The sequence below is a fragment of the Oryzias latipes genome, chromosome 14, assembly GCF_053564925.1.
Source record: "Oryzias latipes strain Hd-rR chromosome 14, Olatipes_Hd-rR_3.1".
Lineage (NCBI taxonomy): Eukaryota > Metazoa > Chordata > Actinopteri > Beloniformes > Adrianichthyidae > Oryzias > Oryzias latipes.
Window position 1 is genome coordinate 11,567,912 of NC_136250.1, and position 24,266 is coordinate 11,592,177.

At 38.0% G+C, this 24,266-nt stretch overlaps 1 protein-coding gene across 2 annotated transcripts in view; it reads right to left on the reverse strand.

Annotated features, from left to right (window-relative positions):
* The window catches only part of dchs1b (dachsous cadherin-related 1b), a 114,369-nt gene that overhangs the window by 80,850 nt on the left and 9,253 nt on the right, over positions 1 to 24,266 (reverse strand). The window contains exon 1 of one of the 2 annotated variants that reach the window (XM_004076301.5): positions 8,402 to 8,912. The exons of the other annotated variant lie outside the window; for it this stretch is intronic. The gene's annotated coding sequence lies outside the window, so the exon portion shown is untranslated. Of the gene's footprint in view, positions 1 to 8,401; positions 8,913 to 24,266 lie in introns of those variants that run through there. 2 annotated transcript variants of the gene reach the window in all.

Sequence of the window (24,266 nt, forward strand, 5' to 3'; positions counted from 1 at the left end):
CGTTTTATTATTGAAGCAACACACTAAAAACTTTATAACCTAAGTTGGGTTGGTTCTAAACCCAATTCAAAGGTTAAAAAGGCACTAAATTTTTGCTGGGTTATGAAAAAAAAGAAAAATCTAAAATAGAATTGTTCCAAAAAGTGATCTAAAATAAATCCCAACATGAATAACCTAAGAATTGGGTTGAAGAAACAACCTATTTTTAAAACAAATAATTTAAGCTGCAAGATTTCATTTGCTTTTGCTACTATTGCATTGCTTAAAAAAGCTTGAGCTGATGATACCATCAATAATGATGTTTGAAACTATATTTGACTAACACAGCATGTAAAAGATGTCGTTCAATGTGAAAAGGTAAGTCATCAGAGCTTTTTTAGCCTACTTCTTGCCAACTTACAAACCACAAGAAATTAAAACCTTTTGGATTTATTAAGAGCCTTTTGTTTCAAGATTTTTGTTTTTTTAGCCTTAAATCTGCAGAAAGAGTGCCAGATTTTAAAAATACCACACAAAAAATTACTAAGATATGGTTATTGATAACAGTTTTTTTTTTTTTTTTAAATAATCCTTTTCTATTTTTCAGTCTCTTGTTTCCATAACAATGGGACAACAATTTTTTTAGGGGGAAATAGAGGTTGCTAAGTAGAAAGGGAACCTTCTTTTACTGTTTTCCCACATTTGAATTTTATAAAAGACATTTAAACAAAAGATCTTAAACAATGTTTCTTTAAAATGTGATGTCATATTGATAGAAGTAGAAAGTCTTTCAAGTCAGCACGTGTAAATGTACAAACACTGGGTCTCACGCACGCACATAAATAACTCTCTCCGTGAAACCATCCATGAAGCCACAGAGCAAGTGAAAACACAGCTGGAGGTGCCTCATCTACCTCTTAACCTTCAAGGCCATGCCGCTAAGCTACAGCACAGCGATAGACAGCCGGGGCTCTTTTGAAGAATACGTGTGGTCACACAGTATTTGATTAAAACTAGAAAATGAGACAGTAATAAAGACAAAAGTTTAAAGATGGCTGACTTGGAAGAAAAAAAAAGTTGAGGGCTAAAAGGATGGGGTCTGTGAAGGTGAAGCAGCTGCTGCCATCTACCATCACTCACCACCCCTCCCCATCAGAGCACACTTAATATCCCACAAGGGCAAAGCTGTGGAGCTGAACCGCGTCCGTGACTCTGTCAAACAGAGATTCAGACCCTAAGGATGGCGGCGCAAAAGGCTCCTCTGTTCACCATCCTGTCCACTGCAGAGGAAAACGGAACATCGACTGGAAGCAATTAAACAGGAAATATTCTTAGTACTGAATGTGGAAGACATTAAAATGTATAATCAACTACTTAATGACTCCACTTGATTTTATTTTGCCTCTAAAACACGCAGTAAAGTTATGCAAGTATTCTGGCGTTTGTCATAACAGATTTTTTTCTTTTATGCTATCCCCTAAAGGCCAAACTCTGACCTTTACCCCAATCATCAACCCTGTCCTGATTCTTAAACGTTCAGAACATTTTTTGCAGCTTTTGTTGCCGTGGCAACCAGCGTTTGTCTCCTCTCGTGATAAACAGTTCCAAACGCGTAAACACAGCATTACTTCAGAAGAATAATTAGTTGATGAACTAGCAGAGGAAAAGCTAAAAGACAAAACACGCACATGACAGCCATAACAGTCAGGAGACAGCAGATCACAGATCCATCTTCTAACGTCAGCCAACAAAGTCTCATATGAAGCCAAACAAAGACATTTATATCTTTCTGCATTCCATCTAATGAAGCAATTTGTGACAAAAAGCTCCAGCAAACCACAAACTGTTGTATCAGGTCATGTTATTGTTTGTGAAAACTCATGAATATTCATCAAAGTGACAACAAGTTTTGTTTAAAAGTTTGCCAATAATTTTTACTGGAAAAAAATAGGTCACTATCTTGCTTTCACCGGGAGACTCTTTGGCTCTTCCTCATCTTACAGATGTGGGAATCTGTCAAAATATGCAATTTCTCATCACCCAGCTCAGAAAATGGGAGGCCGACTTGGCTTATTGGCAACGAAATTCTCCATCAACTCCTGTGTTAGCAGCATACCAACAGCTGTTCTCTAAGAAAAGAAATGCCTTTGTATCATGTTGCTCCATTACATTTCTTGTGGTAAGACTGGGAATTAAGCTTGTCTGTCTTCCATTCACACATCAGCTAATAACGGCAAATTGATAAAAAGGCAGACCGCTGGTTCTAAAGCTTTAAGTGACAAATTAATTTGCAAGGAGGAAAAATAAAAAACACACATAAAACGTTTACACTCCAAGTTGTTTCGTGGGCTGTTTGAATCACCCAACTGTTACAACACGATGTTTCACCTGAGCTACTGGGTTCTGTGCGAGTATTTGAAGTTACAAAAGCTTCGATCGTATCGCTTACTTCATTAAAAACACATGAGACGTGGCACAGACAGGCTTTCTCTTCTTCTCTTTCCTCAGCTCGCCTCCCTCTAGGTTTCATCACTTTTAATCTAGGCAGCACCACATGCAATTCCGTTTTTTTTTTCCAGACAGATCTCTTATCTTTCTCTTCATGTGACTGATGAAATGAAAACATCTTTTCATTTAGGTACATGTGAGGGTGAGCGACCACATGTCTGCACTGATCATCTCCTCAAAGGGAAATATTCAATAAAAAGATCAGAGGAAAATGCATCCCCCTGATTTGTGAGTACTTTCAAGACCCACTATGATCATCTTTTGATTTATTTTCAACCATTTCCAGTGTTCTTAGAATTGTGATGATGCCATTTTTAGCCAAAATCAAAAAACCCTTTTTTAGGACATAGTTTCTGCAGAGTGGCAGAAGTTCAGTAGAAATTCACCTCTAATTTGTGAGCTGTTGATGCAGAGCAAGCACGCCTCCCCTTCCCATTGTCCATCTCTGTACACTCTACTCCGCTATCTTACAGCCCCTCACAACCCCAACCTAACATTACTGATGCAACAAAAATGGCGAGCAATATTGGAGCTATCCAGTCGTACAGTTTGGAGCCAGATGCCAGCTTGGACGAGGAAAACAAAGACATACATGAATCAAGTTGTCTACAAGTGAATGCATCAGCATGGAGCAGAACAGGGAGCTTGTGGCTTGCTGTAGTAAGTTCTACATCACACCTACAAGCTTTTTCCAACAACATTTTTTCACATGCTCCTAATTCTCAATTCGAATGAAGAAATACTCAGAAATGCAATTTTAAGTTAAAGGTTAATAATATTTGTCCTCCATCATGAGAAAGATCCCACAAGAATATGTCAAGAACACCAAAAACAAGATTTTCAGCAAGAACAGAAAAAGATTGATTCCCTCTGTGCTATTACAAAGGCATGATTCAAAAAAAGGTGGCATTTTGGTATTTAATTAAAAGAAAAAAGATGTCCGGTGTGATCATTCATTCATTCATTCATTCATTCATCTTCTTCCGTTTAGTCACGGGGCTGCCGGAGCCTATCCCAGCCACTTGTGGGCGAAGGCAGGGGACATCCTGGACAGGTCGCCAGTCTGTCGCAGTCACACTCGCAGAGTGTGATCATTAGTCCGTTTTTATTGGGGTGAAAATAGGTTCTTATCACTGTAATTAGGATTAACTGCTAAGTTAAAATATTCATTAGCTGCAGTCTTGAGTTGTTTTAGTCACATAGAAAACCCATTTTCAAGAGTTAAAATTCCACAAATGTTTTGATCTAAACACATTTTAGTCATGAAACATTACTTTTTTAACCCATCATGGTGAAACTCAACACACATTCCAGTTTCAGAGGATTTTATCAGGAATATACTTAAAATATATTTTAGGAAGTAACTCTTCTAAGCAAATACAAAATTAAATACGTTTTTAAGACATCTAAAAGTTGATGTTTTCACTCGGCAGCAAAACGGATGCCTTGTCTTGATGACAGCTTCAACAGTCGTACAGTGCAATCAGCACACAATGACATTAAAAAGATCTTTTGTACTCTGGAATAGACCGTGAATAAAGAAAGGAGTTCCATCAGAACTGGGCCTCTGAACAAACAAAAAAAGTCCCAAAGCTCCAGTCAATCACGGTGCAGCATGATGTTTCCTTTGAACGGCTGAGTTAGTCATACAGCAATATGTTAACCAGAGCCATGAATGAATCCGCTGTCGTGACAGGACAGAGAGAGTATGCATGGAAATCCTCATTTGCCTTTCTCGCAGGCATCATAACATTTTGATCACAGTCATTTCCGACCTTACACTACAAAATAAAAGTTCTGTACATTGAAACTCAATCAATAGTTTCCCCACCACAGAAAAATGTTTTAAATTTAATATCAGAGCTTATGTTGATAATACTTCAACTTACTGAACAAGTTACTCTCTCAAGCATATTAAGCCTTCGATGTTGCATCCATTGTGATGAATTGGAAAAGCATGCATTCTCCCAATAGTGTGTGTTTGGCTTGTGTTATGTCTAAGGTGGTGGCTGAGAAGTAAATAAAAACACAAACCTCAGGCATCAGCAACATGAACTCGAGTGAGAGATGCCCTGTAAATATTTCCACTAGCTACTTTGGGAGTCAACGAGGAAAACAGAGTTTATGTTTACTTTTTGCTGGATGTCATCTGTGAGCCATTAGGAACTGTTGTGAAGATGCGTCTTTGTGACACCAACTGCAAAGAAATACTATGGATTCTATGTTTTTTTTATGATAGACGATGTAAGGACTTGTGGTTGGGGTTTAAGTGTAGGAAGTCTTAGGAGCACAGTGCGGATTTATGATTTCTCTGTGTGCACGGTTGTTTGCATGTGAATGGGTGTGTGAGTGATGGAAGGAGGAGGAGGAAGTCTGTGAGTCACTTTCCGATATTTGTACTCAGATGTAATTTCCCAAGCTTGAAACAAAACCCAGGACAGAAAAAAAATGTTCTGGGGTACAATTACATGGATTTTTGTTTGAACTCCCACATTTGAATGAGATGTTGCCTCTCTCTCTTCTCCCCTTTTTCTGTTTCTTTCATTGGCAACTCAGCAAAGATGAACAGGCAGATGTTACACGTGTTTAGTCACATAACCTTCCACTGTAAAATCTATGTACATACTTTTTTTTTTTAAATGGTATTAAAAAAAACTATTTTTGGGAGAAATATAACTGACTGTGCGCAATGAACTCAATGAACTTTGTACTATTCTTAAGCTGTTTGACATTTTAAACTTGAAATTTTTAAAGCTTTAAATGTGGAAACATGTTATTAATGTATGACTTGTGTTTTAAATTGTCACCTAAAAGAAAATTCTGTAATAAGACAATCAATTCACAGACTTTGAAACGTGCAGTACTTTAACAAATGGGCACTGAAATTGAAATAACTACACATGGATCATCTGTATCTCAGTTAAAGATTTGTTTTATGTCACCTGGCTGGTGACCTGTTCAGGGTCTACCCCGCCTTCACCCAGCAGTAGGTTGACTCCAGCAACCCTGTGACCCCGGAAGGGATTCAGCAGGTTCTGAAAATGGATTTGGGTCAAGCAAAAATAAAAGTTAAAGAAGTTTTGGTTCAAATTTTTACCCGATAAAGTTAATCTAATATTGTACTTTAGAGGATCATATTTTGAATATGTTAAGGAGTGTTGTCCACGTTTGTGTTTATTTCCAATTGTGTATAATAAAACACACACGGTAAGTTTTTAATAGCACTTGCACGTATTAGGAAGATTTTATATTTATATTTTTTGGTGCTAACTTTTCATTGCAGCAAGTGGAGTGTGATGCCAACAAAAAATATAAAACAAAGAGTGCATCTTTACAAAGTGTTTTACGTGTTCCTCACAATAAAGCAAAGTGTGAATCTGGACAGGTTGCTCAAAACCAATAACTTTTTTTTGTCCTTTTTTTCTATTTTTTTATATGTATAAACCAAATTTGATCTGAACATTTACTTTGGCTTCAAGCTTCTCTCTGCTTTTCACCCAATATAAACCTCATTAAAATTCATTTTTGGTTGAAATAAATCAAATTACTTTCAATTGATTTTAAATCAGATGTCGTATATATTTTTCAGGATTGGAAAAACAAATCCAATCCTAAACTGTTTAAACTTCGTGAGAACAGTAAAACAGAAAAACTGGCCGTCGCAACCGTAAATGGCATCGGCAAGATATCAGTTTCAAAGTGGGTGGCAAATGTGCAATTTGATTACACTGTGGATCCCTGATGTTTACTTTAGGCTCTCGAAATAGCTTGACAATTGTTGATGATAAAACCTCAACTTGGAAATTCCCTACCATAATTTCATTGGAATAACCGAAAAGAAAATATCCTTAAGGAAGAGCATTTTATCCTGAGACACAGACAAAAAAAGGTAGTAGCTTGAAACAGAAATTGAACAATATCTGACTGCATGTCAAGATGAGTCTCAGTGCAATATTTCAGGATTTAAGAAGCACTTGAGATGTAAAAAATAAGGTCCAAGCTGACGCCAAGCGGCTGCTATATTGCACTCAGTCACCCAGAAACTGTAAAAGCGTATCATTTAGCGGATGAGGCTGTCAAAAAATTGAGACTCAAGCCCCTGACCCTGTCTGGCGCTGTATCGTTCTCACTTCACTCAGCTATACAGAGCCACATGAAGTGCAAGGTAAACAGCAGACTATTTGCTCAGTTGATAAGCTCTGAAAAGACGTGGCACAGAGCTGTATGCACATACATCTTCGCACTGACAGGCTTGACACTGGAAGCATTAAAGACACATGGAGGACCATTCATTTCCACAATCCTCCTTGACAAAGGCAATGTCAAGATTAATAAAACCATATTTTAAAAGATAGTGTAGCTCTGACGAGGACACATAGGCGCCAAGAAGATCCATCTTTTCTTTTCTGGCTATGGATTAAACTCTACAAAGAGTTCATAACCAGACATTTGTGAAAATTCGACTGCTTCTTTGAACCCTTGCGCCTGTTTTGGGAGACCTGTTCCAGCTGTAGCTGATGCTGGTAGTTACACGCTGTTTGTGCAGACAGAGGCCCAACACGGTGGAAGCCGCACCAACAACATATGCATATGGTTCATGTTAGAAGTCCTGCTGCATGCCTCATCACTTTACAAGTAAACCAAACTGGTTTTAGCAGTGACTCACACACAAACCAGAACGCTGCACTGTTGGATCACACAAACACACAAAAAACTTTTTTTTTAAACCTGCTTTCTTCTGTGCAGCGTAAAGCCAGGAGCTCCAGATGCAAGCAGAGCAGACACCAGAACTAGCTATTGTGGCTAGACACTTAAATGTGCCCCTGAGTTCCCATTTTTAGCTTTCGGTCATATCCAGTCAAACCAGATTGCTATAAATAAACTTCATAGAGGAGGGGGAGCGTGAAATTAGTTTTCTGACCTGCAAAACTATCAAAGGTCCTCTTGGATTTCAGCTGAAACAATATTTGTTTCAATTTGCATAAAAGAAATCCAAGAGGGAGGAATCCCAGCCTGTGCCTTGCTTAAAGGCACATTATTCCCTTCTTTGTAGCAGTAAATCCTTACAGTCATATCAAATGTTCTCACTAGGAAATACTTTTACTAATGTTGGCCTTCTCGTGTGGTTTGGTCTTTGCTCCCTTTGCAGTTTCCAGCCCTTTGAAGGAAACTAGTGACATGTTATTAAATAGCACTAGATAATGAGCTTATGTGATGTCTTCACACACAGATCTCTGGCTGTTTAGCTTTGATGTTTAATTGTGAAACCTATATTCCATTCGCACAAGTGATCATCAAGTCAATTCAAGGAGGATCCACTGAGAATGTAGAAAGCCCCGGTTTAGCCAGCCCCACTATGATGCAAGTAGAATATGAGGGAGGAAGCAAGTCTTAGTGTGCTGAGAGTTTGGGGTGTCATGTCCCTCCAAGCCCCTAAAATGCATAGAAAACTATTGTCATATCAGTTCATTCATCCATATATACCTTCTCCTTTGATCTGTTTGAGATGTCTTTTAAGTTTTATGTTGAATGCTCTTCCAGACACTATCCTCTGCACTTGCCGGGCTTGGGACGGGCAGTAGCAGGACACTGCTTTTCATTTTCTTTTTTTATGTCTGTCTGTCCATCTTTACTTTTTTTCAGTCTATTATTGTATATATATTTGGGGGGGGGGGGGGGGGTTACTATATCCAGCCTTTGAAGATACTATTTCTAAATGCACATCCCTATTGCCTGTTCAGGATTTCAGCTTATAAATGCAAGGTGCAGACTCTGGGTGCTACCCCCGCCCCCAATCCCCATTAAGAAAACCAGAAGCCTCCATCCAGCTAAAGCTATTTTCTGAACCTGGATACCTAAAATTCATCCTGATCATTGATAAAGAAAAAAATAACAATGAAGGGATGCTACTTACGTTCATCGGATCCCCTGGGCTGTTGTGGACAATAGATCTGGGTATTCCCCGAAAGACCTGATTGGTATTCCAATCTCCCCCCAAATGGGAGTCAATCCACCGGAAGGAAATCTTGATTTGATCCGACCTGTCCAGCTATTGTGGATTTTTTTAAACGGAATGGTGGTAATTGAAGTAAAAGTGTAATGAGACTGGAGAGCAGCTTCTGTTACTCCAGCCCTGACGCGTCCTTGTGCGTCTCCGCGCCTCTGTCAGGTGAGCGCGTCTGGATCAGCTGGCAGGCTGCGCGGCTTCGTTGCAGTCTGCAGCAGAAAAGCCCCTCCTGCGTTGCTCTGATCTGTTCACCCCCTCCTCTTCTTCTCAGCATCCAGTCATTCAGAAAAGGGCTGAAACAGAGCCGTTTCAACAGACGGTGCACCTCACCAACCAGATCTGACTCCGGCTCCACCACACAAGGCTCAGTCAGTCCCCCTCTCGTCTCCTCTCCTCTCCACACCTTGCTCCGCCCTTCTCCCTCAGTCTTTGCCGACTTAATTTATTCGGGGAGCCACACAAAAGAGGGGGAACAGGGAGGGAGGAGGGAAGCTGTTGAGAACAGAGTGGAAGAGTGGAAGACTTTGGTGCCCCCCAGCTCCACTCAGTGGAAGTTTTCTTCCTTTTTGGAGACAAAGGACTGCACAAGCAAAGTGTGCAAGAAGAGTCTTTATGCCTTCTTTATTACTATATTTTAGATTTTGACATGGATTTATTTTAAATTGTTTTAAATCAAAAGAAAATTACTGCAAAAATTGATTTTTGTGCCAAACATTTTCATCTCACCCTACAACATCTAAAACAACTTCTGAAGGATTCTTCAGAATGATCTCAGGTTACAACAACAGCAGCCTCTTCAACTACTAAAGAAGTATTCAAAGTATTTGGTTTGAGATCAAGATTTATAATGTTAAGAAGCTGCGACAGGAAGCTGCAGATCATCCTGTGCACAATCTGTAGGACACCATGATGGGAGTCATTTATCATCCCAGATTTTAGGTCAACCCTCCACCTGCATCACTGATGCAGAACAAGAGGGAAAAAGTGGAGGGAGGAGGGTGGTTTAGGCTACAATGTGGGGGAGGTGATGGGAGTTTGGGGGGAGCCCCTGCAGAACATGGATCAAAATCAATCCATCGCTTCTTGTTCCAGGTCTCCATGGAGCAGATGGTTGTGTCAAATGCTGTCAGTGGAGGAGAGAGGGTTTTGAAGTGAATGATGATCAGCACTGACATCCAGACAGAACGCTTTCACACCACATTTGAAAACAAATTTATTGATTTAAACAAGTTGAGCCAAAGCAATTGGAACTGAATTATTAAATACAAACATTTCTAGCTTCTCTATATTATGCAAGTAATCACTGCTGACCTTGATTACACTACCTACAATTTGCTGCTTTGAGTTGTGACACAAGATGTCTTTTATTTTGAAAGTCACTTAGACCTCTGTCAAAAGTTATAAACTATTTCACATTTTGAAAAAAGGGCAATTTCTCTTTATGTTTTATTTATGCCAAATAACAGTATTTTATTTATATTTAAAATTAAAATAAATAATAAAATAAAATAAAAGTTCATTTCTTATTTTTCTAAAGATTGAACTGAGACTTTTTGGCTCCAACTGGGTTGCAGTGAGAAATGAGCCCAAATGGCTGACTTATAGACCTTCAAAGTAAAAGCTTTTTATTCTTGGTCAGTCTTGACAAAAACACAGGTCAAGTATTTTTCACCCAAACTTGCCAAAGCTTTATTTTTTTCAGGTCAGTGTGGCATTAAATCTCTTCAGTGTGTTTGTCCCGCCGAGGTTTCCAGCCAGCTGCATTTAAAGCGTGCCCTTTCACGCCTCACTAACTTTCACTGACCATGGTCGACAAGGCTAAAAACTTTCAAGTCATTTGCCTTCATAAGGTTAACCATGACACTGAGACTAATCTCTACATTTTATAGCACTGGATGTATAGTACTTATATTTTTCTCAGAGCTAAAACTGTGTGCGGCCCCATATTGTTTTTAAATAAAGTTTAAACAGTTTATGTAAAATGGAGCAAGTATTCACTATAATATTGTCTCAAAAACAGGCTTCCTTAAAGCCTAGAAATCCTTTTTCTCACTTATTTACCCCTGAAATCCTCCTTCCAGATTGAATGTGCTTTGAATGAACCCTTGACATGTCAGAAGGCTATCATAAAAAGATCAAGTTTGGATAGGTCATGATTGATATTGGTATCTCTGATATGCGCTCTCCGCCAGATGCCATCAATTAAAAGAAATAGCTCATAGAAATAGTTTTCAGACATGAAAGGGCCATTTAGTGGAGATGAAGTATATGTTTTTAGAAAAGAAAAGGCAAAACTAGGGCCCCTTTTCGAACAATCCTTCACTTATTTGCTACTATGTAGGGGTCACAGAGGGAGGATGAACCAGTGACTAGAATGCTTTAAGATTTCTAAAAAACATGTATTTTTTTATTACTACAATTGTATATCTTGCATGTGGCAGAAAGTGAATTTATTTACAATCAATCTTGTGGTGTGACTAGTTTCCACTGACTTCCCTTCAGTACAGCCTTTACTTAGAGTTCATTATAGAGAAGAGACATTTTTCTGGTGCAGCTCGCTGACAACAGAGACCCCCGCCTCAATATATAAGGGCCCCCGCTGTTCCCCGTATCTAAAGGGAAAGCCCCTTTATCTATTGATAACCAATATCCCTGCTCTTCCATCATATGCTAACATACAGATATGCGGTGATTGTGATGAATTCACTTCCCATCTGATTCCATCTTTTAATAGCTGTTTGTCTGAACTTGATAATTCTACTTCACACTGCAAAAGCTTCAAGATATGGAATCAAAGTCTTGGAGGATCCCATTAGTTGATCCATCTTCATGTTTTAAACTGATTTCAAACAACAGATGGAGGAAAGGAAAATAACAGTAAAATCTGGTTTTGCTGTTGTCCTTTAAATAATCACACCAGAAAAGCTACTCTGCATTGGTAGTTTAACAAGAAAAAAATACAGTGAATATGTGTCAACAGGTTTTTTTTTAGTGCACAATTGCGCTTTAATTGAGGCCGAATTTCTCTTATTTAAAAACACTTGCATGTCACTGGTTCCCTTTTTTTGAACCTTTGATGTAAGAACAATAAATAGAAGCTGTAAAATGAACAGAAACTGCTTTCTGTGGAATATCACAACTTAATGAAAGATTGACATCGAACGACTACTGTTATTCAAAGTAAATAAATGACAGTGAGAGAATTTCTTGACATTTTTTTTCAATTAATTTTGCAATGCTTGAATAGTTGCAGCATAGGAAATTCATTACGAAAATGTAACTTTTCTACATTATGGTGTGCTTCTTGTGCTTAATTAATTTAAAAATTAATTATACTTTATCATTTATAATTATAATTTATCATGGTCATCTTAACACAACATTACAACTTAAATGTAATCAATATTTCTTATTTAATAAACACTTATCTCTTTTCGCTTCACCAAATCTCAAAGGTGTTTTTATGATATAATGCAGCCGTCTTTTGAAGCCATATGATTTAAGATCTGTTATCCTAGGGAAAAGCAAGGTGGCCGCATGAAAAAAAGCATTTCTACTGACAAAAGCATAAAGAAATAATTACTCCCATCTTCTGAAATCCTTGCTGAATGTACTAAAATTAGAACTGAAACAGAAAGAAAAAACTTTTAAAGGCTAGAATTTGTTCCTCGACTAACACTTTTTCTTTTGGCCACTCAAGTATGTCTGTATTAGATATAAGAATAGGTCTTGTGTCTCTACAGGGGTCAACCAGCATTTATCTGATCTAACATTCCCGTGCAACAGAAGGAGATGAGGTCACTTCTTTAGGGACTGACTTGGTGCCAAAAGAGGAAAGAGAAGGCTTTCTATTCCCATGGTCAAAATATAGTTAAACGATTTGATCCAAAAAATAATTATTCAACTAGACATGAATCTACAAAATGGATAGTTAATGCCAAAATACATTTTTAGATAACCAAAGGGCTAGATATTAGGAATATGTGGTTACACTTAAGTTTTGTAATTTTCACTATTTGTCTATTTAAGTGCTTTTATTTATGATTTACTTTTTTATTGTGACCAATATTTTAGAATACTAAAAGTTGTGTATGATAGTCTCTTTTTCAAATTTCTTGGCTTTTTTAGTGAGTCTAAGAGGTCCCTCTTTTAATGTATTCTTAGTACACAATAGGGCTATTGTTGATTTTAGTTTTCTAACCTTTTATATAATTTTTATTGCATATTGTAACAACTTAAATTGCATTTGTCCTCATCTGTGCTTGCTTGGGGGATTTTATTGCTTACTTTTCTCTGCATCTTTTTTCTGTGCCACAGCCAAGTGGGTTTCCTTTTCATTTACAGCTGTGACATTGGACATTTCTGCAAATATCTGTAAAAGCAAATTAGCATTTAAATGTTGATTTAATGTCAATTAGTGACTGTTTTTCCAGCAACATAATGAGGGGGAAAGTCTTTAATTTGCAAAGTGCTGGCAGTACATTTCCTGTTGGTTATGTGAGGTTTCCTCTGAATCTTTTTAAGGGTTTTTATTTTTTAAGAGCATTGTTCATGCCAGTTTTTTGCAGGAAAGTAAGTGTCCGCCATTTGGACTATTTTGGTCAAAGTGTGAAGGAGAAATAGAATCGCCAAGCAGGAAAAGAGCATTGTTCACTGGAGCACCAAGGGGATATTGCTTCTTGTGTGTTTTGCAGACTAATTTGCTTGGATATCTTTACAGCCAAAGAAATTTATATCTGAAATAAAAAAGTTGTAATATAATCATGACAGCTATTAAATTTAATACAAGTGTTTGCAGAAAGGTACTGTCAACATTTCATTGCTAAATCTTTTTTTTCCACCACAAAGCCGTGTGCAAATTCTAAACCTCATATGTTATCATCATGTGTTTAAAGTTAAATAGAAAATTTTGAAATGAACTTAGTCAGAATGAACTTTAAGAAGTTCAGAGACTCTACTTGGCCTATTTCCACTTGGCAAGCTTCCCCCCAAAAAGCCCTTTCAGCTTCAACTGAGCATTTGCTCTAAACTTGTCTTAAACATTTACGCTTTTCTTTTGTTTTTCACATTTATTTTACATAAAGAAATAAGTTTAAATGAACAAAGGAAAAGAGGGTTCAGATTAATGGTGCAGTTGAACTGCCCCTTGCACTCTCTAAATATCTGCATGCAGGCTGATATCAGAGGAGTTCCTCTGACGAGCTTCCAGGTTTTGTACTGAAAAGACAAATAGTCACTCTGAGCCTATCCAAAGGATTCCTGTATTTATTTGAAAGATCTTCACACTTAGACCTCCAGTATTTCTCTGGGAGATAACCTCTCCTTTCCCTCTTGTTATATTCTGTCCCAATCATTATCTGGATCTTCATCTTTGCATGACACCACATTGACTCAATATCTTCCTCATACACTGTTGCACCCTTGTTCCCCCCTTGCTCTCTAATCCATCTCACTGTGACACCTCCCTTTCCTCGTTGTCCTCCCTCCATTAGAATGTTTTATGTTTTAAAAACAAAAGTGCAAAGCAGGCAGATACATTAAACCAGGATAACCCATTAAAAAAAACGGTTGGCCTGTATGAAAACTGTGGCTGACAGGCTTTTTAAATTAACTACAAACTGACTGAGAGGTATTGACAAGAAGAAAGTTAAATACATGTATATCTTTAAAAAATATATTTTGTATTAGTTTTTCTCAAAAAGCTCATCCATTTTCTATACCCACTTAGTCTGGAGCAGGGTCACAGTGAGCCTATAGTTGCTAAGGGGGCAAAGGTAGAGTACACCCTGGACATTATGTGAGTCCATTGCAGGGCCACCCTTTGACAGGCAACCACACACACCTAAGGGGCAATTTAAAGTCATCAGTCAACTTGAGAAGCATGTTTTTAGACTCCAAAAGCTGGAGTTCTTGCAGAAAACTCACACTCGTCCCAAAAAGGACCTAGCACGACCAGGACCTCCTCATTGAGAGACGACTCATCATCACACCAGCCCCATTTTGAAACGTGAAGAGTGTTTATTATCATGTTTTCTGCACTTCAGAGTTGGCCAGATTGTAAGGTACGCCATCAATGAATGGTTTATTTTTGAACGTATGGCATATACGTGACATGTAAATAAAACTACAGTCCGACACCGCTGCATATTAGCCGTGTTAGTGCATTTATAGATTTATAGTAACACCCAACCTTGTTTGCAACTTGTAAAAAAAAATTTGACAGAGCACCGAATACTTTTAAAAATTGTTTCGACATTAGTTAGCACAACTAGAATTGATCCATAAATCATGCGCTGGGAATTGTAAGGTGTATTGTTGTTGCTTTTTTAAATGAAGGCTTTTAAGTCCCCCTTTTAAGTGGAAAAAATACAGTTGACAGAAAAAGATGATTTTGGAACGTTGAGCAACAAATATTCTTCCTAGCTCAGGCAAGACACTTCTGACATTCTCTCGTTCAGGAGTGGCCTGACACGAGGAATGCTACAACATCAGTAGCCCACATCTGACATCTATCTGTGTGCTTTATGTTGATGCATCAACTCCAGCCTCACCCCTTTTCATGTTTCTCCCAATTCTTGAACAGATTTCTCTTGACATTCCTCTTGAGGCTGTAGTTGTACATTGTGTGTTTCTGCTTGTATGACTGGACTCTTTGAAGAACCAGCTTGTTTAGGACAGAGTTCTTGTGGCTTGCCCCTCAATGAATGAAGAGCGTCAATAGCTGTCTTCTATAGACATCTGTCGAGTCAGCAGTCTTTCCCATGATTAAGCTGCCTTCTCCGTCTGGGTCAGGAAACCTTTGCTGTTGTTTTGAGTTAAACAACTGATCAGGTCATGACAACATAAATTTCCAACATTATTTTTTCAGGCAACTTTTTGTCCATATACTGAATTTCAAGTTTTCACTGGCTTTAACCCACAATCATATTTTCATTTGTGTTGAAAAAAAAGTTTTCTTAGATGCATCACCAAATATTATTTTAGTCACAGTTTAATTAAAAACGTTTTTTTATTAACGTGTTTTTTGGTCCTAAGAGGTACCAATTAATCCTTCAATTTCTTAAAAGGTCAGCTACTTCTATGTGAAAGCTTCCCACAAAAACTCTCATATTGGGTCATACCACAAAAAGAATACCTGCTGAAAGTCTTTTTGTACCACAATGGTATCCCACTGAAAAAGTCCAGCAAACAGGAAGTAGCCAAAGTTGAGAACTTCCTGTATGAGCCCATCTATAGGCCAGCTCATTTTCTGTGGGCACAAGGAGTTCCTGAATGTGACTGCGCATGTGCTTGTAGGTGCGTAAGTGTGCGATTGCCATTCAGCATTCCATCCTTCTGTTTCCTTCCCCCAGCCTTAGCCTACTGATGCACGGCATCGTGGGAAAGAGTGAGTCACACCTCTGCACACTCTGCTCCTTCACTCAGCACATGCGTAAAGCATAACAGAAGGGGACAGATTTAAGGGGTGTTGTGAGCCAGATGGGATGAAAGATTGCACTGGAATATATTTTGCTGTTAATATACGTGCTGGAAATAATATAAAATAATAAGTTCCCCTGTTTTTACAACAATTTACATGCTCATTTGAGTTTTCCTTCAACACAATACAAGTTCAAATGACTTTATTGTACTGTGCGTCAACTCACTCTCTTCCTTTCTCTATTATTCTTAGTAAACAGACAAAAAGAAAGCTACAGTTGAACGACGGCCACAGTTTTGTTTATATGCATACGTGTGGTAATGAATGTGTAACGGGACATCCAAACATTGGCTGAGCCTGTGAAGTGTGTGAGAAACTCCTGAGGAAGAGGAAACCGAGAAGTGCATCCAGCAGATAAGTCATTGCTCCCGACAGCCTTCTGGATCAGCTGCTTCCTGTTTATGGCTGCACACTGATGTTGTCCCATGACAATAAGGAGGCTTTCACCTTTGACTCCACCGGAACAGAAGCACATCCTGTGTTGGAGGTTACATTTTGCTTTGACTCAGTACAGTGACCTGCAATGCTCTTGCATTAAAAAAAACTTTGTGCATCACATTTGGTACATTTCGGAAACAGAAGTAGTTCAAAATAATTATAGTTATGCTAAAGAAAAATATATATAAGTATTTTTTTAAAGTTCCTTAAGATACAGATGTGTCCAGTTCTCTAAGGATCAGTTAACACGACATGAAAAAAACTGACATATTGTTTTTACCTGTTTCCTTCTGTAAATTGAAAACTTTTTGCAAAGATGAATACTTTAAAGTTATTGATGTTTATTTCATAGACATTTTATTAAGTCACAGTTAACATAAAATCTAATAACATAAAGGTTCTAAAAAAGTTGTCTCGTAGAACAAACTGACACCAAGAACTTTGATTAAAAAAACACACTTTGATGGAAAAGCTTGTTTGAAAACACAGAAAGTAAGAGTAGAAAAATAAAAAATATTGATTATTACATGTCTAAAAATACAGAAATAATACAGATTGAGTCAACTGGCTCAAGAAAAATTTCTTACAAGCAATGGGCACAGAAAAAAAAAGTTAATTGAATGAATAACATGTGAACTCAGGTGAGCCTCATTGTGGGTCAGTAAGGTACAGAATGTGTAGTAATTTTATAAGATAGCAGAGATAGGATAAGTACTTGAAACTAAATAAATAAATTTGGCATGACACAAAGCCGTTGACATTTATGAAATATCAGGTTAGGATGATGAATTGTGCAATGACAGGATGCTTCTTGACCACTTGACATGAAGGTGAGACCTTAAGGGGTGTAACTGGAAGAAGAAGGGGGAAAAAAAGTCTCTCAAGGCCAGATTGTTGTTGGGCTGTCTTTTCTTGAAAACACTGTGTGGACAGTAGGGACAGTTCCTTTCAACAGGCAAACCAAAGTGATGATTGTCCTCTCTAAAAAGGGTGTCCTGGGGTGTAGTCTAAGTATAGATGTAATTGACTTCTCAGCCTAGCAGAGAAAGTATAGCCAAGTCCAGGACTTCAGATTCACTAGGAATACATGGTTTTTGTCCTGCATGGGTTTGACATTTCAACCTGTATGTCAAACTAGATTTTTTTCTTTGTTATTTTGGCTCAGTCACGCTTCCCTTTATCACCAATGCTGTTGATTTTATTTCATTTATTTATTTCTCCCAAGATTACAGTGGCCAAGAGGTACAAGACACATATACATTTAAGATACAACAACAAATCCCAGCCAAAATGAACAAATACTGAAACACAACAGCAAATTACCAAACACAAAAGCAAATCACCAAACACAACAGCAAATCAAGGAACAAATTAAAGAGTCCTGAAACACGAAAGAAACCCCGTTGCAAATTACTAAATCCAGAAACACTACAACGAAAGCGGAGACACGGCTACTAACTGAAATGGACGTAATTTAAAACCAATCTTGTATGATTTTTAACGTTATTTATTACTGTTTTCTTTATGTGGACATTGTAAATACATGAAACTGTCCAAAAGCATTTTTTTAATTGTATTACTAAAAATTTCAACACTGTTTAGCAAGGTAAAGTTTTGGTGTCACTTCTAGTATTAAAGTTATTCCCTTTCCCTTAGCCGGCTGGTTAGTACAAAACACGACAGCAGAAGATTGAAAAAAAAAAATACCGAAACCGAGCAGCAGACATTAGTGATCTAGAAAGAAAAAAAAACAGACAGAGAAAAAGCCCTCACTTTATTGAACAAATACAAAAACAAGTTAAACCCAACTCAGTGACACGAACACACGCTCTACTTTTGTCTGTAAGCGGGACCCAATTTTAATTTTTACTCCTTTTTTATTCATTTCTATTTTTATATATTTACTCATACTGTTTTTATTAATTGTATTTTGCATCTTTGCACACCAATTTCCTTTCAAATAGCACACTGATTTCCTTTCTGTTTCCTTGTTCATTCCAGTCTCAAGCTGCTCTAATTTAAATGCAATTTACTATTATATTGTAACAATGATAAAAACCTATTCTGATGGAAATAAATGATAATGATAATTCGTTTTTCTTCATTTACATCAGCACATTTTCTATTCTGATCAGTCAAGGCAGGCAGATGTAGTTCATTGTTAAATTATTCTTGGACTAGTTGCTGAAAAGGCAAGCATTTAGACAGTTTGTTGCACAATAAATATCATGTATGAATTTTTGCTTTACTCGACATACGACAAAAAAACTTGTGAAAAAAATTTCAAAAACAGAACCTCACCTCACAGCAATTTATCAAGTAATGTTTTTAGGCTGTGCTATTTTACACTGCTTCTTCTTTCTCTTTCGGCTTTTCCCATCAGGGGTCACCACAGTGAATAATCGTTTTCCACCTCACTCTATCATGGACATCTTCTACCCTAACATTAGCCAACTTCATGTCCTCTGTTAAGACATCCATATATATATCCATATATATCTCCATATATATATATCCATATATATCCATATATATCTCCTCTTTGACTCAGACAAACACAGCACCTTCACTATAAAAGTAACTTTAGAGCAAAAACAAGTGCTGGCAATAGTTTTTGCCTTACAGTTACAGTTTGATCCAGGTCTTGTAGAGTCATTTTTACAGCTGTCACTTTGCTTTTGTTAGAAAAAGAATAATGATAAAAATAAGGTCATGTGAATCAACTGTTATAGTAATAGTTTATCTAAATGGGGACAGTGCAATTAAATAAAAAACATGTGATTCCACATGGTCAAAATCGCCAGAATTAGACATTTCTTACCTGGCCATGACATTAATAAGCACACATGTATATACAATATGATACAAAATGCATATACAAACACTTACTATGCGTATATGGACAAAAAAACAACACATCACAACATCACATTACAGCTTTATCTGTTAACAGCTTTAGGTGTTTTTTTAGATGGTCAAAGCCAGACTGTTCATTAAACCAATTTGAGTTTGGCTGTTTTTACTGCTCACTTCTAAAAAGGGATTCCAGTTGTTCTTGCTGGGATCTGCTAAAGCCACCTTTCCAGAATGGGGGTTGCAGCCCCAAGGGCTCCAGTTACAACAGGGTCCACTTTTGCCCTCACTCTCCATATCTTTTTTCAGCTCTTGAGGTTTTTCAAACTTCACCTGTTCCTACTTCTTGATGGCATCTCTAACCCAGTAGCTAACTACTCTTGCTTGTAGGCAACTGTTTAAAACAAAACAAAGGCAGCAGCATTTTCAAACACATTTGCAGAATTGAGGAAAAACTGAGGAGAATGAGCGTTTGCGGGCATTATAACATATAAATAATTTTCTGAGATGAAAGAAAATGCTACTTCATTTTGATTTAAGCACAAAAATGAAAAAGTCTGAGCTATGAGGTTTCAATTCTTGTTTCTATTTTTAGCATTTTATTTTGTTAGCAGTCAGAGAGAACCACATTGTCAAAATGCCTTGTTTGTCATTTAAATACATCTTTTTGTGACATACTATTTCTTTAATTATCCTCTAGTTTGGGAAGACAAAATGTTATAAAGCTTAAACCATTACATTTCCCTCCCCCTTATTTCTAGTTCTAATATCCATTGAGCGGCAGTTCTGTGAGCAGAAATGTCTTATTGATGCCAGAGGTCAGAGGAGAATGGTCAGACTGGTTCAAGCTGGTAGAAAAAAGCAACTCAATTAACCACTGGTTCCAACAGAGGTCTGCAGAACAGCATCTCAGAACGCACAACTAGTCCAACCATGAGTCGGATGGGTTACAGCAGCAAAAGACCACACCAAGTGCCACTCCTGTCAGCTACGAACAAAACACTGAGGCTACAGTTCGTACAGACTCACCAAAATTGTCAATAGATGATTGGAAAAAGGTTGCCTTGTCTGATCAGTCTCTATTACTGCCACGACATTCAGATGGTAGAGTCAGAATTTGGAATCAACAACATGAAAGGATGGATCCATCCTGCCTTTTATCAACAGTTCAGTCTGGTGGTGGTGGTATATTGGTGTGGGAAATATTTTCTTGGCACACTTCTGGCCTCTCGGTACCAATTGAGCATGGTTATAATGTCTCAGCCTACTTGAGTATTGTTACTGACAATATTCCTCCCTTTATGACCACAGTGTACGATTCTTCTGAAGGCTACTTCCAGCAGGATAACACACCATGTCATAAAGCAGGAATCATCTCAGGCTGGTTTCTTGAACATGACAATGAGTTCACTGGACTCAAATGGCCTTCACCAGGTCTCAACCCAGCAGAGCACCTTTGGGATGCAGTGGAACAGGAGATTGGCATCATGGGTGTACAGCCAACAAATCTGTAGCAACTGCGTGATGCTATCATGTCAATATGAACCAAAGTCTCTGAGGAATGTTCCCAGTACCATGTTGAATCTATGCCACCTCCCGAGCATGGCTAGTCTGCAGCTCACCGCTCCCCCCAGGGGATGAGTCAAAATGCGGAGAAGAGTTTCCCCATTGTGGGATAAATAAAGTATCAATTATTATTATTATTATTATTATTAAGGATGAAGGCAGTTCTTAAGACAAAAGGGGTTCCAAACCTGGTACTACCAAGGTGTACCTAATAAAGTGGCTGATGAGTGCATTGCACCATAAACAGATATGCATCATAAAATGCTTCAGACTACAGCAAACATACAAGTCATTTGTTAATACAAGAAGAACAGGATAGCAATAATTTTATCATAATTTTAAAGAGATGATGTTTTTTGTCAAACCAGTCTTGCCATAAGGAGGCATCTTGAATAATCAGTACTTTTTCAACAAATTCATGGGAAAATTACTTAGAAGCTCCATGTGACAAATCTTTTGGCTCAATCCGAATTGCTTCCCTACCACTAACCAGTACAGCTTCTCCCTACCCCTACATTTATCCCTCCAAGTGGACAGTTATGGAAAAATTAGTGTCTTCAAATCTGGACGTTACTACTGCTCAATGATGTCATGAATAGTTGCCGGTCGTCTACATTAGCGCGTGGCTGCCAGAGCTCGGAAAATACATAACAACATTGGTTTTATAACTTTAAGAAGACATGAAATATTTACATTTAAATGTAAACTTCTGTTCTTGAGAGCACACCCATGCGAAGAAATGCGTTATTCCTTCGCGCCACGCAGATCCCCCTACCGGCGGCGGGGTTCCCAGCCCTAAGTCGCCATGGCTTCTTCTTAAAAAAAACACTTTCGGACTCCGCTACAGCTTCAAATGCCCCATACAACTGGAGCAATAGGGAGGAGCCAGACGAGTAGGGAAGCAATTGTGATTTGGCCTTTGAATGGTTACATGTTGCAAAGGCGTAAATGGAGTGTAAAAAATGGGCACTATTTTGTTTGCAAAAAGAAAAACTAACTACCTCTCTGTCACCTAATGTCTTCATTTTCACTGGTCTTTAAAGTATTGACATTTAATGAACAATTCACATGATCATTTGGTACATTTTTTTTCTTGTGTTTTGCTCGTCAAACACCAACCCCCACTGTTGTCAACCAAATTTATGCTTTTCTTTTTCATTTTCCTCCAGAGGCAAGGTTTAGTGCTCTCCTCTGAAATATCGCTCTGTCCTGCAAACCCAGGCTGTTCGAGTTTTTTTGCAGACCTTTAGAAAGATTAAAGTTGTGGCAAGATGGGTTCTCTTTTTTTTCCCCTTGTTTTTGCTCTTCAAGGCAACCACTGCCTAATCCCTAAATTTTCCCAGCATTAGGCCAATATTATTTAATAGCTCCTGTTTTCAAGCGCACACTCTTTAACTCACCAAGAACACATTGAACTGCTGTGCCCCAACACGAAGAGACAGTTGTATGCATGACTTACATGGAGTGGTCACTGTGTTTCCCATGGCTCTGCACACAGATAGCCCTAAATGGAAAAGCAAGGTGGGGTGTAGGCAACCACAACCAGAAAATCTGCTACTCTCCTTAGGATACCCACCGGCTGTCCACATCACAGTAACCACAGGTTTCGAAGCTCTGTAATCACCATGCAAAGGCTTATTTTAGTGTGCTCTGTCTACGGATTAAACAGAAAATTGCCAGGGATAGTGAATGTTTCCATGGCACAGCTGAATGTTGCTTTTAAGAAATAATACATATTAAGTTAGATTCAGATTAGATACGATGGCCTGGGAACAGTGCAGGATAGTCCAGGAGAATCTACTTCATATGTCACTGTGAGATTTAGTTTAACTTACCCGAAGCACAGGGACACAAAAATTTTAATTCAATCAGAGCAAGGACTGAGTTCTTGTATTGTTTATAATGAAAATCAAATGGGTCTGTCAAAATTGTGACTCCTTAATACACAATAAATCACATTGGTGAGCTGTCAGTCTGAGATATCTGCAGATGCTTATGTTCTGTGGAGCCTTCTCTAAACTGAATGCATAACAGAACTTGTGGTTGGAACTGTCAGGAAAGGTTACCTCAGCAATTACTTCCTATAATGACTAAGAATATGAAAATCTGTCAGAATCCCTTATGAATTGCGTATTTGATTATTTATTTAAAACATGTGACTCCCATCGCCTGGAAGGCTGCTGAGATGCACATGCAGAGCTGGCAGACAGCACCTCGGCCATCTTTCACAGCATCAGGAAAATAAACCATGATCGAGGCCTTCGTTAGGTTCATCGCTCAGCAATGACTTCAGTTCCTGGCCTCAGCGTTATTTCCTTGACATGGTTTTATTTTGTGAGAGGTCCTCCTTGTCTGCCGCAGCAAGAAACACAACTATTCTCACAGATTTCAGCCCTGAAATGTTATTTATGTTATGAAAAGATTAGCCTTTGATGAATATACATGAGGAAATGTGCTTTGCTTTTCGTCACAAAAAAGAAATGTCAGATCTCAGCAGCAAAAGAAAAAAAGGAAACAACAAAAATAACATTTAAAACATTGATGTAAACAACCTTAAAAATCCCAAAAGAAAATGAGCTAACATCTCCTTCTTTCAGTGACAGAACTTGAACATTTTAAATGGGGGTGAAAGACTTTGGAAGGGCTGCAAATGAGACAAGCATGTGGACAGTAATTACACATGAAAGGTTTAAAATATTTTTTTAAAGTTTGTTATTGTTGTTAATATTAAAACAGCAGTTCCTTTAGATGAGATGCTACAACTAATGCTTAGAGAACCTTTTATTGATGATTTTTGTCATTGATTATACTAATATTGACTCAAAAATAGGGGGGCAAAGCTGTTTGCTGTGGGGGCACATGCCCCCTTGTTCTCTTGTTGCTCCGCCTCTGCCTTTTTTGCTGATAGGAAAAGTTAAAAAAGTAAAATTAATGTAAAACAACCTACCCCAGCGTAACGTTTAATGAAAAGTTAAAAAAATGATTGTTGAATCATAAAGTTTCCACTCCAAGTTACAAGCAACAAAACTAGATTTGTATTAACACTTTACCTTTAAAAAGTTTAAGACGAAGCTCCGTAAGTTTTGTTTAGTGGGGAACTTATAAGTTCCCAATTTTGATAACTGCTTTTGCTACATTTAGCAGAAGCCTGTTTGCCTGCTAATAACCTCTGAAGTTAAACAGCACACAGTCACCTGTGCTTCATAGTCAATTTCCTCAACATCAGAGAGTTTGGCAAACAAAGACAGGAAAGAGTTTGGAAAAGGACCGACTTTGATAGATATAAGGTTATTGTGGTACGGTGAGCACTGAATCCATGTGTGCAAGTATGTGTTAATGAAAATATGGGTGCCATGTGGGATTGAAGGTGCGGCAGGAAGCCTAGCAGGCTTTGCAGAATATTAGATGCTGCTGAATGAAAATGTTCCTTTGATG